The sequence below is a fragment of the Coturnix japonica genome, unplaced genomic scaffold (genome assembly GCF_054131305.1).
Source record: "Coturnix japonica strain WE unplaced genomic scaffold, WE-NBRP24 Scf040, whole genome shotgun sequence".
Lineage (NCBI taxonomy): Eukaryota > Metazoa > Chordata > Aves > Galliformes > Phasianidae > Coturnix > Coturnix japonica.
In genome coordinates, this window is record NW_028188943.1 from 4,537,804 (window position 1) to 4,554,367 (window position 16,564).

The following is a 16,564-nucleotide window of genomic DNA, read 5'->3' on the forward strand; positions in this document are numbered from 1 at the left end:
GAAACAAAAAGGGTGTGCGAGTTTCCTGTTAGCACTCAGTGTGAACAAATCTACCACTGAGCAACACCGTGAGCCCCCACTCACCTCAGCACAGGTCAACCTGTAACCCCAGCCTTCCCCTATCCATGTGCAAACGCACACCCATTCACCACCCTGCCTGCTTTGCACACCCCCATGCACGCACTGCATCGTGTGCCCTCCTTTGCATTCACAGACGTGTGCCAACCACCCCTGGGAACACGTACGTGCATACACCTTCCACAAACACCCCTTTGTGTGCACCTGTGTGCAACCCAACTCCTCAGCACACGCACGCGTTTGTGCCACCCTGTCCACGCACTCACCACGTGCCCTCCAGCACCCAAGGATTGCAGAGATGCTCCAGACTGTGCCAGAAATGGAATCTCAGAGTGCTGGGACATTATTGATCACTAAGGAAAACACTTGGAAGCATATTCAATCTGCAGAAGCTGTAATTACTGGGCACAGTTAGCTTTCCTATGGCTCAGCTGGAGGAGGCGGGTGCTCTCATACATCTGAGACACTCGCACAATGTTGGGATCATTCTGATGGAAACTATGTCTTCAGATATCATGGTTAAAACCATCCAAGATGATCATGCAGAGCCTTAGCTCTTGAGCAGCACTTCTTCCCCACCCTTCACTACTCCAAGCAGCTCCAACAAACTTCTCAGAAGAAATCCAGGCCAGCACAGACCTGGCAGACCAGAACCAAGTGCAGCTTGTGGGAGGGCAGTGCCCACTCCTTGCTTCCACCCTGCTCCAGCAGGTTAAGGAGTCTGAGCCTCACTGGCCTTTGACAGCTCAAGACTTTCAGCACCTCATGCCAACATTTCTCACTAAGATACACCTCAGGCATTGAATTCTCTTCTCACTACCTCCTCCCAGTCCTCCCGTAACAACAGAAACCATTCAGATTCTACAGCAAACTACAGCATCTACCCTGCAAGAGCACACTGAACCACCTGCAACAATGAAACATGGTTTTGGAGAGTGGGTATGAAAACACACCTTTAGACAGCTGTCTCCCTGTAGCCAAAAGGAAACCAAGAAGGAAAAGAAAAGTCCAGCCTGAAACATGCCCATGCTACTAGCCCAGGTTTTTCACAGTCAATGCAGAATCCATCCTGTTCTTGAGGTAACAAATGACCAGTGAGTCTCCCGTTGCTCCACCCCTTCTCCTTCAAAGCCCGAAAAAGAAAGAATAAACAAGCAGAAGAAACCCAGACGTACCTTTCCACACACAGAGCAGAAAGTGGAACAGCAGTTGTCTCCTTTCTGAGACATGGTGGGGAGCATCCCAGAGGAAGCCCAAGTTCTTTGCTTCTCTCCACAGGGACTTCAAGCACTCTTGGCAAGAGCTGCTTTTGTTCTTTCTTCAATTGTTTCCATCACCAGAATCTCCTTTGGAAAAGGAACCCGAAAGAAAGAATCAGCAAATGAAAAAGAATGAGCAATAGCCACTTTACCAGCTTTCTTCTGACATGCAATTAAGACTCTTGACTCGGGCAAGGTCTTAAAATCAGCTGGTTACAAGAACTGTCCCAAAATATATCCAGCTTCTGTACAGCTGCCGTTATTTCTGACAGCATGTGTAATCACAGAATCATAGAATGGCCCGGGTTGGAAGGGACCTCAAGGATCATGAAGATCAATCACCTCCCTGTCCCTGCTGGCCATCCCCTCTTCTGATGGAGCCCAGGGGACCATTTGCTCTCTGAGCTGCAAGAGCACGCTGATGGCTCACGTTCTGTTTTTCATCCACCAGGACCCCCAGGTCCTTCTCTGCGGGGCTTCTCTTAAGGACTGCTCCTCCCAGGCTGTAGAAATGCCTGGGATTCCTCCAGCCCAAGTGCAAAACCTTGCACTTTGCTGTGTTGAACCTCATTAGATTCACCTAGGCCAACCTCTCGGTTGAGCTCCCACTGAATGGCATCCCTTCCTTCCACTGCGTCAGCCGCACCACTCAGCAAACAGCAGAGGGTGCACTCCATTGCATCATTGGTGTCTCTGATAACCATGTAAAAAAGCACTGGTCCCAAGACAGACTCCTGGATGACACCACTTGTTATCGGCCTCCACCTGGACATCAAACCATGAATCACCACCCTCTGTCCTCTACAAAACCTCTTTGTCTTCTACTCCTGCTGCAGCTGCAATGGCTGCACCAGCATGACTCACATGTTTGACAGTCCTCCAGCTCTGGCCTAGCCATGCACAGCAGCAGTCCGTCTCCCTCCCAGTTCACTCACCAGTGTGCTGCTGTGCCCCAAATTCAGTGCAGCAGCACTGAGAGCAGGCAGCACCCATCACCCTCCTCTAACTCTCTCTGCCAGCTGCGATGAGGACTGACACAGCACGCCCACCCCAGCCCAGCTTTTCTGCTGAGACACCTCCCAGCAACCACCCAGCACCAATCCCAGTTGCTGCAAGCTGTCTGAGAGCCTGCTGGAGTGCACTGACCATAACTTTGTGGGCCAAGCATTAAGCACACCAAGCAGAAGGGAAGCATTACTGGACATGGTGCACAGCAGGGGTTAAGACTGGAGGTGGTCAGGGCTGTAGTGACCATGCCCTCCTAGAGTTCCTCATCTCAAGGAATGTGGGCCTGGCAAAAAGCAAAGTCAGGACCCTGAGCTTCAGGAGAGTCAGCTGCAGGCTGTTCAAAGAATTCTTGCATGAGAGACACTGGAAAACTGTTTTTAGGGGTAAAGGAATGGAAAAGAGATGGTAACTTTCTCAGAAAACCTTTCTCAGAGCTGGAGCTCTGAGCTCCATCCCGACCACACGAAACACAGCAGAGGAGGAAGGAAAGCAGCATGGCTGAACCTGCTGGTTACAGGGAGCAACAAGAAGGAAATGGAGAAACAGCGGAAACGGAGACATGCAGCCTGGTCGCTTTGGTGGCCTTCTACAGTGGAGTGACAGCATCAGTAGGGAAAGGAAAAGCAACTGACATCACTCAGCCAGACTTTTGCAAGGCCTTCGATGTTGAGCAAGTTTCCTGATAGAACTCAGTGTGAACAAATCTACCACTGAGCAACACCCTGAGCCCCCACTCACCTCAGCAGAGGTCAGCCTGCACCCCAGCCTTCCGCCTATTCTGCTCCATTGATGGAAGCACACCGGGCATCATTGCTACTCACCCGACCAATGATGATAGGGGCAGAAAAGGGAATTCCTCTTTACCTTTCAGATGAAAAATTGATGACTGTGTGGAATCTTCCCAGTACAGCTGCGGGGCCTTCCTTTACTTGTATCCTGCTGCTCCGTGTCACAGTGGGAGAGCTGCTCTGGCCTCTCCTCTCAGCCTGTGCCTCCTGCAGTGTGAGCAGCTTTGTGGATAGAGGAGACACCCACACAGACTTGGGCCTGGATAGAGAACTGTGCCCTACAACATAGAATAGCCCTTGGTACATTTACATCACGCTCTTTTCCTTGTGTGTGAGCAATCCTTGCTCTTTTCAGATGGTACTATGAGCGTGTGACACCCCAAACACATAGTTAGCATCTGTCCATATCATTAAGGCTCTCGTCAAGGCAGTTATTTCAGCCTTCTGAAGGGGTAGTCCCCACGGCTGATGGTTGTGCTTCCATTCCCTGCTCAGTAGCAGTTACTGCATGTCCTGCCTTAAAGCCTCCTTGTCTCACAAAACTGCAGCTGCTGGTAAACCAGGCGTCTTCTGCATCTTCTAAGGGTTCGTCCTTCAGCTCCGACTGACTGGATGTAATGTGCAGCATCAGTTGTTTCAAAGCAGTGATGTCATCCTGGTTCTCCACCAGGGGAGTTCCGCTAAGGAAAGATACTGGGTTGGCAATAGTAGTTACAATTATTTCTATATCACCCTGCTCTACCAGGATGGCCTGGTATTTCGGGAATCTTTGGGGTGAAAGCCAATGTCCCCCTTTTGCCTCCAATACAGTAAACACTGCATGAGATATTAAAACTGGTATCCTTTGGCCCAGTGTAGATTGATGGGCTTCTTGAATATTGAGCACCAGTGCATCCTGGATATCCCTTACTCACTTCAAGCTGTTTCAAGTTTACCATCAGTCCGTAGCTGTGTATCCATGGTCGGCACCCTCCTGACATTCCTGGCAACGTATGGAGTTCCTTGGCAGTTTGCAGCTCAGGGGTTGAGCAGATGGCTTCTTTCTTGGCAGTCCTTAAGGTTCAAAGTCCAGCTGTCATCTCCTATCCCAAATACATCACTTGCTGCTGAGTTAGTTGTGCTTTCTGTCAACCAAGAAACTCAGCAAACTCTCAGTCTATTGTACACAGTCCTTTTGTTGCTGTGGCACCCACATGCTCCAGTAAAGTTCCACCCTGGGATGGAGGATCCCAGGTCTCAGGCTCACGAGTTGACCAGTTCTCAACAATCATTCAGCTGTTCTCACAACCCTGGGTAACACTGTCCAGGTTCACTGAGTCTCTTCTCCCTCTACTAGGGAGAACAGATACACGCAAGTACTCGTATGCTATCATGAGGAATCCAGTAGGTTACATTTAATTTAGAAGCATGATGCAATCAAAAGCTCGCTTAAATAAAAGCATAACCTTTTCTTTCACTCAAAATAATAGCCCAGAAAAAAATAAAAACAAAACAAAACCCTCATCATAATTGTTAAAGAAATTATCTACTAGATCTCAATGGAGAGTGGAGACACATGCTAGTTTTAGGAACACAGCACTTATCTCATTATCTGAATGCATCTCAAAGCATGCTCCTTGTGAAACTGTGAGAACTTCTATCATTAACAGACGTGTACCGTGCCCTGATATATGGTTAAACCGCTTGCAGTGCACTGTCAGATGTACAGGATGGCAGCTGTATGTGCTGTGACCAAATAAACCCCACACTGAAACCTTTCAGAATTTTAGGATCTACAAGTATTGCATTCATATTTAAAGTAAAAAATTCCTAAGCTACACATGTTCTAGGTTTCCATTTGTTAGATACAACATACCTTTGGAAGTAGGCGCCTGAAAGGATATGCCTTCTACTTGCTTCTCTGTCTGGCTCTTCGAAAAGAAGGCCTTTGGAGCAGGAAATGCAAAGGGCAGCTCATTTCTTAACGCTGACTCTGCATCAACATTCTCTGTGTTTGCACGCTTCTTAGATGCCACTTTTCTTGTCACTGGAGTTGACAGTGTGAATTCCATATCACCCAGTTGAGTATCATGCCTCGAATGCTGCCAGAGACGGAACAGAAGGTTTTCTGATCACAGCCAGAGAAGTTACTGTCAAAGAAATTCTAACAGCTGAGAAGGTCAGACACAATGCTTATAAAAATATCATACATTATTTGGCTATTGAACAAAACAGTTGAAAACTCTGATTCTCTCCTAGAATAAGTTCGTTTCTTATAGACTGTCAAACGCCATTTTTTGATTTGTTCATCTCAATTCTCCATTGAGGATTAACCCTCACCAGCTTATCTAAACATAAATATGAATTATCACTTGGTTTAGTTAAAAATTTGAATAATATCACAGTGGATTTTGTTGTCCAACACAGTAAGATTGAATTTCTTTCGGTACCTTTCAACCTCTGCCTACCTCCAGCCTAACTCCAGAATCTTATTAACTGTGCCTTATCGCTTCCCATTGTGTTTTAAAATCCTCACTGACTCCTTTACTTGTTCCCTTGCTTGCTGTTTCTGTGCAAACCAAACACTGGAGTTAGGGATCACGTCAAACCAACCATGGCCTACAGGTAGAAGGCAACAAAATTTATGCTTAACATACTTCTTTGCTCTATCTTTATCTTCCTTTGGTCAAGGTCCACTAGATACTTAAATATGGAGTAAGCACTAGATACAATGAGAAGCAGATTTCTAGATTAAGAGCTGTATTTTTTCTGTAAGAAACTAGCTGTACATCTTCACACACCTGCTTTGTTTTCTGAGTATTTAGATCGAGTGGAGATTCTTCAAACACTGAAGCTACATCAGAAAATTCCATGGATCCAAACGCATCTGGCACATGGCTGCAGTCTGGCACATCTTCATATGCCAGAGCCTTTTCAGACAGAAATGTTCCATCGAGATTCTTTTGCAGAATTAGAAGGAGGATTTCATCAGAAGATTTCAACACCAAAGTCTAAATAAGATTGCTTTGCAAGTTCCAAACTATGGCTAACAGCTAATGGAAGTCCACAGGCCAGCAGCACAAACTTTTATATTATCTTCTTAATATTCTAATTGTTGATATGATGTTCCTATCAAGAGCAGAAGGGAAATTACTCTTAGAGCTCAAGTCATCTTTCACAGCCTGTGTCAACAAGAGCAGCACCTCATAGCCTTTGGTTTCAAGACCCGGACCACAAGCTAGCTAATGATTTTACACAGAATTCCAGAGTTCAAGTCACTGTTTACATTAGGGCTGAAATTGTACTGAAAGCCTTCAAATTCATCACACTTAATTATCACTGGCACCACACATAACTCCACGTTACATATGTGATCACACGCAACCTGGCAACTTCAGACAATTTCCAAAGCACTCCACTTGCACTTGGCTACTAAAGTACAGAAAAAGGAATTAACATCAGAAATAGCTGCAGTCAAAACCATCTAAGAATCCAAGTCTCCAGGAAACAAGGAAAGCAAATCCTCTCCAGGACTGTGTTCTAAAAGGAAACAGATCAGAAAGGTGATTTCTTCCCCCCTTTGACCACCCACTCATGTAACGTCCATGTCATTTCTAAGTATGCTGCCCAGACCAAGACTGAGGATGCTTCAGAAGAAGACCTTCCCTGCTAAGCCAAACAGAACAAGTAAGGTAGCAAAATATGTAGAGCCAAACGAGGAAAGGTGCTCTAAGAAGGTAAGCATCACAAGAGACCAACAGGAATACTTACACAATCCAAACAATGCACAATTTCTGTTCCACAAGCTGCCAAGAGGAATGTGTGCAGTACTCACAGCGCACCATGTACACTGCTTACTGCAGTCATACTGCTTCGTAGGACCAGCCCAACTTACTAAAACATTTTAATGAGCAATCCGAACTGTCTGGATCAGCACGGTTCACTTGGAAGGGACCTTCACAGATAAACCTGAAGAGGTGAGGCGACTGCACTATCTAAACCTTAAAGCATATAGGACCTTAAAGCATAAGCTTAAAGCACAGAAGCATGACCAGCAGGTCTAGGGAGGTGATGCTGCCCCTTCCACACTCCTCTCATTGAAACCCCATCTGGAGCACTGCACGCAGTTCTGGAGCCCTCAACACAAGAAGGACTTGGAGATGTTCAGGCAGGTCCAGAGGAGGGCCATGAAGGTGATCAGAGAGGGCTGAAAGCACCTCTACTATGTGCACAGGCTGAGAGAGATGGGGCTCTTCAGCCTGGAGAAGACTCCAAGGAGACCTTAGAGTGGCCTTCCAGTATCTGAAGAGGGCCTACAGGGAAGGCTGGGGAGGGACTTTTCATAAGGGCAGGTAGCAACAGAATGAGGGGAAATGGCTTTACATGGGAAGAAGGTAGATTAGGATTGGATATTAGGAAGAAATGCTTTACTGTGGGTGTGGTGAGACACTGGAGCAGGTTGCCCAGCAAGGCTCCAATATGATTGCTTTGCAAGTTCCAAACTATGGCTAACAGCTAATGGAAGTCCTTAGTCCAGCAGCACAAACTTTTATATTATCTTCTTAATATTCTAATTGTTGATATGACGTTCCTATCAAGAGCAGAAGGGAAATTACTCTTAGAGTTCAAGTCATCTTTCACAGCCTGTGTCAACAAGAGCAGCACCTCACAGCCTTTGGTTTCAAGACCCGGACCACAAGCTAGCTAATGATTTTACACAGAATTCCAGAGTTCAAGTCATTGTTTATGTTAGGGCTGCAATTCTACTGAAAGCCTTCCAGTTCATCACACTTCATTATCAATGGCACCACAAATACCTCACAAAGAAGCATTATGACACCACAAAGGGGCATTATGACGTCAGAAAGGGCATTATGACATCACAAAGGGCATTATGAATCACAAAGGAGCATTATGACATCACAAAGGAGCATTATGACGTCTCAAAGAGCATTATGACGTCACAAAGTAGCATTATGACATCACAAAGAAGCATTATGACATCACAAAGGGGGATTATGACGTCAAAAAGGGTCATTATGACGTCTGAAAGGGGCATTATGACGTCACAAAGGGGTGTTATGACATCACAAAGGGGTATTGTGACATCACAAAAGAGCATTAAGACATCAGAAAGGGGCATTAAGACATCACAATGGGTCATTATGACGTCAGAAAGGGGCATTATGACATCAGAAAGGTGCATTATGATGTCACAAAGGGGTGTTATGATGTCACAAAGGGGCGTTATGACGTCACAAAGGGGTGCTGGGAAAAGATCTCTGTGTGGAGATTGCTTCTACTAGAGGTAGTTCTATAAGACTGTTATATAGAGCTGTGCAGGGGCTGTAAATCTGTCTGCAGAGGGTGATGATCAGTTCCAAGTGTCTGCAGTCAATGCTCATGGACAGAGCCCATCCAACCTGGCCTTGAATGCCTGCAGGCCTTGAATGGGGCATCCACAGCCTCCTTGGGCAACCTGTTCCAGTGCGTCACCACCCTCTGAGCAAAAAACATCTACCTAAGATCCAACCTATACCTCCCCAGTCTCAGTTTTAAACCATTCCCCCTTGTCCTATCATTATCCACCCTCATAAACAGCCATTCCCCCTCCTGTTTATACGCTCCCTTCAAGTACTGAAAGGCCACAATGAGGTCTCCCCGCCGCCTTCTCTTCTCCAGGCTAAACAAGCCCAGATCCCTCCACCTTTCCTCATAGGAGAGCTGCTCCAGCCCTCTGATCATCACAGTGGCCCTCCTCTGGACCGCCCCCCCCAACAGCTCCACATCCTTCCCAGGCCTGGACACAGTGCTGCAAATATGGCCTCACAAGAGCTGAGCAGGAGGGGACAATCACCTCCCTCTCCTGCTGGCCACCCCTTTTTCAGTGCAGCCCAGAACACACATGGATCTATCTTTTCCATACGGATATTCCCATCTGTGTACATATATATACCACACCTACACCCCCACAATCTGCTACAACTCCATAGAATTTTCAAGGTTGGAAAAGACCTGGATGATCTTATGATCTTATGATCTCAGATCTTATGATCTGGATGATCTTATGATCATCCAGTCCAACCATCACCAATACTTCCCAGTTAAATCACATCCCTCAACACAACACCCAAACTTTTTGTGAACTTCCCAGGGTTGGTGACTCTACATGAGAGAAAAGGGCACTCAGATAAGGGATTCTGCATTTGCTATTAGCAGAGGTGGGATGAGACCGAGCACTGCCCCAGCTCCTGGGATAACGCAGAAGGGCTGAGACCTTCCAGCTGCTTCCACCCAGGGTCACACAGCAAAGCCGACCCTGCAGGAGTCTGCATCATTCTTTGCATGGCATTGCTAAGAGGAAGATCCCCCCCCTACCCTTGGCTCTACACTCCAGCTGCTGTCTGCCATCTGTAAAGCCACCACAGCTCTCCTACTGGAGTTCCCATCTGCACAGTGACAGCTTGGTTTCTTCTTACTGTCAAAGCAGCCACAGCCTCAGTGCTTCTCAAATCTCCCCTTTTCAGCTGATTTCCTCTTTCTGGTGGCTGGGCAATTCCTCCCTCTCACAGTCATCCCTCTGCCCCACTCTGTGCCCACAGACCCACAGAGGGCACACAGAGCCAGCCCTGTCCCAGCTGCTGCTGCTTCACATCTGACAGTCTCAGGAGCTGAGATCCAGGCCGAGACAGCACTGCCCAGACATGGTTTGTAGGACGTTTGTGATAGGAAATAGGGAGGTTTGTGATTAAACCTGCCCCCTAAGGAGGAAGGCAATGCTGCCTGCAGCCCCAGCAGGCATTACAAAACATCCCCATTTACAGGAGGGTTTTACATAGCACAGTTCAGGAACTACAACTGCACAAATTCCCGCATGCCCTGGAATAAGTTTGGGAATGGACAAGGTTCTACCACCTGTGCAATGCCATAGAAAGAACAACCATCCACCTGTAAACCTCCATCCTCTCCCCTGCTGCACAAAGGGAAGCTCAACAGCAGTGCACAAATGTCCCAGCAATGTCTGAGCACTGCTCTGTGCATCCCAACCTGCTCATCCCATCCACTCCTGGCTGGGCAGCAGGATTGGGGTGGCACATTGCAATGGGCACAGAGGAACATGGAAGCCCCACACATGTGAGGAAGGGGCTGGCTGTGCTCCACACTCACGTTATCAGACGTGATTTGCCCTTCTGTGGGGAGCCTCTGCTCTTTCCCAGCTCATCCTCCAGCGTCTGGGACTCCAGGATCTCATTCAGGCTGTTGTTGGCTGCGGGGCAGCTCCATGAAGAGCCGCCCCTCCACCGACCGGCACACAACAGCCGCTCCCGCGCACTGCGGCTCAGCCAATCGGAGCCGTCGGAGCTGCCGCTGCCCGATGGGACCCCCCCCCCCCCCATATTGACCCCCCAGACGAGGAAGAGGAGGAGGAGAGCGACGAGGAGCTGCCGCAGGAGCTGATGTTGGGGCGGGGGGGCAACGCGGGGGAAGGGTCGGCAGTGGGGGGTGGGGGAGGGGGTGGGGCAGCATTACCCCCGGACCCCGTGGACCCCCCCCCCAGCCAAAGTGCTGCTCTCCGACCCCCGCGGGCTCTTTGTGCAGCCGCTGCCCTCCAGTTATAGGACCCCCCCCGCCCCCCTATATTGCGCTTTGCTCACCCCCATCCCCCAACTCCGGAACCACCCCCCCCTCCCCACATTGCCCCCTCCCCCCGGGTGTGGTTATGGGGGGGGGGTGTCGACGATGTGCCGTAAGCCGCGGCGGGGTCGTGTGCCAAACCCCCCCCCCCCCCCCCCTAAAGATGAATGGGGCGCTGTGGGGGGGGGGGGGCTCAGCCGTGGGGATAAAGAAGGGGGTTAATGGGGGGGGGGGCGGCGCTATAGGGAACGCAACTGATCTAAGCCCCCCCTCCCACATTAACACCCCATTGTGTGTGGGGGGGGTGGGGTGGGGCACCCAATAACCCCCCCCAGTGCCAAACAGCCCCAACCCCCCCCCTCAAAGCCGCTGCCTTACGCTGTGCCCCCCCTGCATGAAGGGGCCCCCCCCATCGATTGAGCCCCCCCCAATCCCATCTATAGTTGAGAGCTGTGCTTTTTGTAATCCCCCCCTTTTAAAGCCCCCCCCCCCCCCAATGTTGTGCACGTTGTGCTGCCCCCCATGAGCCCCTGACCCCCCCCTTAAAAGATGGGGTGTGGGGGGGTGGTCTCGTACCCCCCCTCCTTTAAACGATGGGGTGTGGGGGGGATTGTCACTGCCCCCCCCCCACCAAAATGGACACCCCCCTTTTAAAGGATGGGGTGGGGATGGGGGGGGGGTGAAGGTGGTCTCGGCTCCCCCCCATTAAAACGGACCCCCCACCCCTTTAAAGGATGGGTGGGGGTCAGTTATGGGCCCCCCCCGGCGCTGTGTATGTATGTGGCCCTCTCCCCGATTTCCCCCCCCCCCGTGTCGGAGTGTGCTGGGAAAGGATCTCTGTGTGGAGATTGCTTCTACTAGAGGTAGTTCTATAAGACTGTTATATAGAGCTGTGCAGGGGCTGTAAATCTGTCTGCAGAGGCTGATGATCAGTTCCAAGTGTCTGCAGTCAATGCGCATGGACAGAGCCTGTATCTGGAATTCCCAGGGGGCGTGCACCTTGGTAAGCACAAAAACCCCATGAGCAGCTGTGTTAGTTCCCTAAAGATGTTTCCTTTGACTTTAAGGATAGTAGTGCATTAACACACCAAAGGCTTTCCTTTATTCCTAGTTCTCCTATCTCCTATCAACCTCCAGCTACCACTGAAGTGATACAAGTTCTGTTTCTGTGACAGAGACATGAATATCCTTATCTTTTGATATCTCACATGTGCAAGAGGCAGAACTTTCTGTAACAGATCTTAAGCATAGAAGTGCTTCTTCCAGCACTCATGCAGAGGGAGAAGTAGAAATGTACCTATGATTTAATCTTCCATTTCTAATTGAGATACCAGACTTGCATCTCAAGAGCATTAAGACATCCATGTTGTTCTTCCTCAGGACCAGTCCTGGCTGTGAAATCCCCCCTAACAACTGGTGAAGCTGTACCTGGAGGGGACGCCATGTTTACTATTGACCTTACAACAACGTGTTGCGGCACTTGGTACCTCAGTGGTAAAGTCTTACAGGAAAGCGAGACCTGGATCATCAAGAGAACCCAAACTACTCACAGCCTAATCATAAAGAACGTCACCAAGAACGATGATGGAGCAGAAGTGAAATTTGTTGCCAGAAATGTTGATGTCAGCAGCAAGATGAGAGTGAGAGGTATTTGCTTTGATCCTTCTCCTTTCCTCTTACAGTCAAGGCATAGTTGCTGTGATCTGATGATTAGAACTGGGGCTGCAGGCATTCACTGACTGTACCAAATACCTGAAACTGCATCCCATGGACTGACGTGAGTCCTGGTAATGACCTAAACATGATAGCACTGAGTGTAGGGTAAGCCAATCTACCCAGCTGCTTGGTATCTGAACCAGATTGCTTCATGCCAGCTGATGAACGTCTGCAGTTCACAGCTATTGGCCAGTGCATTCAGTCAGCAGGTTTACCACTGCATCACCATAGAGCAGTACTTTCAGCTCCAGGTTCAGACAGCTTTTCTGATTGTGCTGGAATGGGTTAGAAGTAGGGGAGCAATCATTCCAATAATATCTCTATCAATCAGCTTTGCATGACAAAGTAGAACAAATAAACATTCATGATGGGAGTTCCTGTTTGTCATTGGGTGGAAACCTCTGCAGAAGCATGTTTAGAGCATTCTTAATCAGTAGAAGGAGATGTTTGGTTGATTTTTACTTAGTAAATCCGGCAAGAAGACCAAATGAAATATCTTGAATTGCTCAGCACTGACACAATGATGAGTGCAGGAACAGAAGGTGATACTTTTTCAGAGATCTTGCAGCAAACATTGACCACATTAGCCTGATATAAATTGAAATAACGCGGCCTTTGCTCCTGACAGGTGCTGCAGTGAGATTTACCAAGAAGAGCAAAGATGTAGAAAAGATCTGCGCTCGGCTGCGTGAGGAAGCCAAACTGCAGGCTGAGCTTTCAGACACAGGCGCTACTGTGGAGTGGATGAAGGATGGGAAGGAGCTCAAGGCCAGTGAAAATTATGAACTGCAAATTGTGGGGAAGAAACACACCCTGAAAATTCACAGCATCTCTATGGATGATGCTGCAAGTTGTCAGTGCTTCTGTGAGGGGGATAAAATGCTCTATCAGCTTTCACTGAAAGGTATGTGACAGTCTGGGCTGTGCTCTTCCTGCCCAGGGCCAGCAGACTGCATTCACCTGACTCCCCGACAGTCCAGCTGTTGTCAGACAGCATCTGGGGTGTTTTCAGTGGCTGTTTTGACTTGAACTGGCCAATCTGCTTTGTAGAGCCATTTGATTTCTCTGTTGTGTCCTGTGATTCGTCCCTAAGATATAGAGGAAATCAAGGGAAAGATAGGAAAAAGAGCATCCCAGCCTTCCTGCTCTTCTGTCAGGGTGGCCACAAGAAATGATGTCAACAGCTCTTTTTGTAGCAGTGATCCCAAATGTAGAAAACACCTGTGAAGAGTCACAGGGACTAAATTGATGGAGAGCAGAACTTCCTGCCAAGGCTTGTCAGCTAGTCTTAATTTTGCTTTTCTTCTCTCTCTTTGTCATGTTAGCATAATATTTCATACTGGCAGGTCTGCCCACAGAATTAACTGGCACAGGCTGCCCAGGGAGGTGGTGGGATCCCTGGAGGTGTTCAGAACTGTGGAGATGTGGCCCTGATGGATGTTACCAGTAGGCATGGTGGGGTGGGTTGAGGTTGGAATCAAAGGAGGACCCCCATGTATTCCAGCAGGAAGCACTACTGGTAATAAGACCTTTGGAGCAAATCCTGGTAGGGCCACGCTCAGCTGGTCCAGTCCGGAGGCTGTTCCTCCTTACTGCAGTATCTGCAGTGAAAACCAGCAGCTGCTTTTGTGTGGTTGGGCTCACATCCAGCAGTGGTGAGGGGAATACAATGATAAGAGACAGTTCCTGAACAAATGAATTAAATTTGACTGTATGATAGGATGGAGTTAAATGTATTGACAGGATCCCAGCCATCCCAGTGTCCATCAGCTGGCTCTCGAGCTCCTAAGAGACAGGTGTTCTGTAGAACATTGTTGAATTTGTATTATACATGCGTGTTCTTGGAACTTCAGAACAAATGCATGCATAATCCAGACATTGATTTCAGCAGCTCTGACTGTGCTGTCTCAACAGACCCAACTCAGTTGTGTGTGCTGTTTTGAAATGATATGTTAACAAGAAGTTGGAAAACAAACTCCATTACCCGGAGTAAAATAGGACCGTGGCCTTAGGCTTAAACTTTTGGCTAAGACAGTGGTGAGATTTTGAATTCTTGAAGTCAATTATTCCACTGTGTGTTAATAGGGGCCAGTTTCATCATCTAACTTTTGCACTCCAATTAATTTCCATAAAGGAATTCTGTTTTTCTTTTCAGTCCTAAGTGATATCTCCATCTTTTAGGCTCGATTTGTTTGCCAGGGGGTTACAGTGCAGTAATAGATACCCCCTCCATTGATTTCCTTCTAGTTTGCTTGTTCCAATTCTTTCCTCAGGTTTCCTATTTCAGACATTTTCTTGAAGCCTTGGGCTTCTTCCTTTGGCTCTGTCCCCTGTACAGTGTATGTCCTTCAACTTGTGGAGATAAGGTAATCTGGTACGTGGTTTATAAAAGCTGCCAATTTGCCAGCTTCTGAATTAGAATCTAGCAATTAGAACTAGGATTAAACGTGCACGTTTGATCTTATGATAAATGAATGCCTCATGGTCACCAATGTCCCTGCAGTTCTTTACCATCATACATATTTTGAGTGTCCATATTTTGTTTCAGCACTGGCAGACTTCATAAACAAAGAGACAACTGGAGGAGTTATCAGGGCAGTTGCTGGAAAACACGCTGTATTTGTTTCTGAGACCTCTGAAGCTAATGTCATGGTGAAGTGGTACAAAAATGGCAAAGAAATCACGACCAGTAAGAAATTCACAATGGAAGATAAAGGGAAACTGCATAAGCTCGTGGCTTCAGCTGTAACGAAAGAAGACGAGGGAACATCTGCAAAATTGGAGATGACACTCTGGTTTTTGATTGGAAAGTCTCAGGTAAGTTTGTGAGGCAAACATGGGATCACAATCACAGAATCACACAGAATCACAGAATTACCCGGGTTGGAAGGGACCTCAAGGATCATGTAGTTCCAACCCCCCTGCCTGGCAGGGCCACCAAACATACACCTTTACTAGATCAGGTTGCCCAGGGCCCCGTCCAACCTGGTCTTGAACACCTCCAAGGACGGGGCATCCACAACCTCCCTGGGCAGCCTGTTCCAGGACCTAACCACCCTTCTAGTAAAGAACTTTCCCCTAACATCCAACCTAAATCTTCCCTCCTTCAACTTAAAACCATTTCCCCTAGTCCTGCTATTATCAGCCCTTTCGAAGAGTTTACTCCCCTCCTGGGAGTAAGTTCCCTTCAGGTACTGAAAGGCTGCAATGAGGTCACCCCGCAACCTTCTCTTCTCCAGGCTGAACAAGCCCAACTCCCTCAGCCTGTCCTCATAGGGGAGGTGCTCCAGCCCCCTGATCATCTTTGTGGCCCTCCTCTGGACCCTTTCCCAAATCTCCATATCTTTTTTGTACTGAGGGCTCCACACCTGGACACAGTACTCCAGATGGGGCCTCACAAGAGCAGAGTAGAGAGGGACGATCACCTCCCTATCCCTGCTGACCACCCCTCTGCTGATGGAGCCCAGGATCCCATTTGCTTTCCGGGCTGCCAGAGCGCACTGCTGGCTCATGTTAAGTTTCTCATCTATCAGGACCCCCAGGTCTTCCTCTGCCGAGCTGCTCTCAAGGACAACTCCTCCCAGCCTGTACAGGTGCCTGGGGTTCTTCCGGCCCAAGTGCAAAACCTTGCACTTTGCCATGTTGAACCTCATTAGGTTCACCCGAGCCCAGCTTTCCAGCCTGTCAAGGTCCCTCTGAATGGCATCCCTTCCTTCCACCGTATCGACCACACCACTCAGCTTGGTGTCATCAGCAAACTTGCTGAGGGTGCACTCCATTCCCTCATCGATGTCATTAATAAAGATGTTAAAGAGCACCGGTCCCAAGACAGACCCTTGAGGGACACCACTCGTTACCAGCCTCCACCTGGACATAGAGCCATTGACCACCACCCTCTGTCTGCGGCCTTTCAACCAATTGCTTATCCATCTAGTTGTCCACCCATCAAATCCACCTCCCTTCAATTTGGAGATGAGGATGTGATGGGGGACCATGTCAAAGGCCTTGCTCAGGTCCAGGTAAATGACATCGGTCGCCTTCCCTTCGTCCACCAACGCCGTCACTCCATCATAGAAGGCCACAAGATTAGTTAAGCATGAC